This window comes from Plectropomus leopardus, unplaced genomic scaffold (assembly GCF_008729295.1).
Source record: "Plectropomus leopardus isolate mb unplaced genomic scaffold, YSFRI_Pleo_2.0 unplaced_scaffold91121, whole genome shotgun sequence".
Classification (NCBI taxonomy): Eukaryota; Metazoa; Chordata; class Actinopteri; order Perciformes; family Serranidae; genus Plectropomus; species Plectropomus leopardus.
The window spans coordinates 1-933 of record NW_024700475.1 but is presented as its reverse complement, the minus strand read 5'-3'; the positions used below and the strand labels follow the sequence as shown (position 1 = coordinate 933).

Sequence of the window (933 nt, the reverse complement as noted above, 5' to 3'; positions counted from 1 at the left end):
TGGAAGTAACAAACATGTTTCTGGGGAGTCTGGTACTACGTACAACTGGCCATATAAGCAACTCAAACCCGGCAAAAACCAGACTACAGACTCACTGAAGACCTCCATCAACGATGATGACAATAAACAGTACAGACATATCACCCAAAAAACTTATTGCCTTAATGGGGACTTGAATCCTGGACCCTCAGATTAATAGTCTACTCATCTACGGACTTAGCTAACCAGGCTTCTTGAAAAGTCGTTTTTCGAGGGAAATCATTGGCCAAAGTGGATTGAGTCAGTCAAAACAAAAAAAAACTTTTGTCCAATACCACCTCCTTCAGGAATTGAAGGAGAACAGACAAAAAAAAAGCACAAGAACTTTTGGTCACTTTTCTGATGATGAGAGCTGAGATATACAGTATACATGTGGCAATGTATAGTTGACAGTGTCTTCCTCAATGGGGACAACTGGAAGTAACAGACATGTTGCTTGGGAGTCTGGTACTATGTAGAACTGGCCATATGAGCAACTCAAAGCTGGCCACCACCAGCCTGCAGATCTCTTACAATGATGATGGCAGCATACAGTGGAGACTGATCACCCAAGAAACTCAATGCCTGAACAGGGACTTGAACCCTGGACCCTCAGATTAAAAGTCTGATGCTCTACCGACTGAGCTACCCAGGCTTCAAAAAGTGCATTTATCGAGGGAAATCTTTGGCCAAAGTGGATTGAGTCAGTCAAACACAAAAACACTTTTCATCATACCACCTCCTTCAAGAATGGAGGAGAGCAGAAAAGGTGAGCAACACAACTTGTAATCACTTTTCTGATCATGAAAGCTGATATATATACATGTGGCAATGGTTAATTAACAGTGTCCTCCTCAATGGGGAAAACTGGAAGTAACAAACATGTTTCTGGGGAGTCTGGTACTACGTACAACT

General features: G+C 42.2%; 1 non-coding gene across 1 annotated transcript; it reads right to left on the bottom strand.

The window, feature by feature from the left end:
- Nucleotides 1–600: 600 nt before the first annotated feature.
- trnak-uuu lies at nucleotides 601–673 on the bottom strand. The gene has a single exon. It is a non-coding gene; the product is annotated as a tRNA-Lys (tRNA).
- Nucleotides 674–933: the final 260 nt, after the last annotated feature.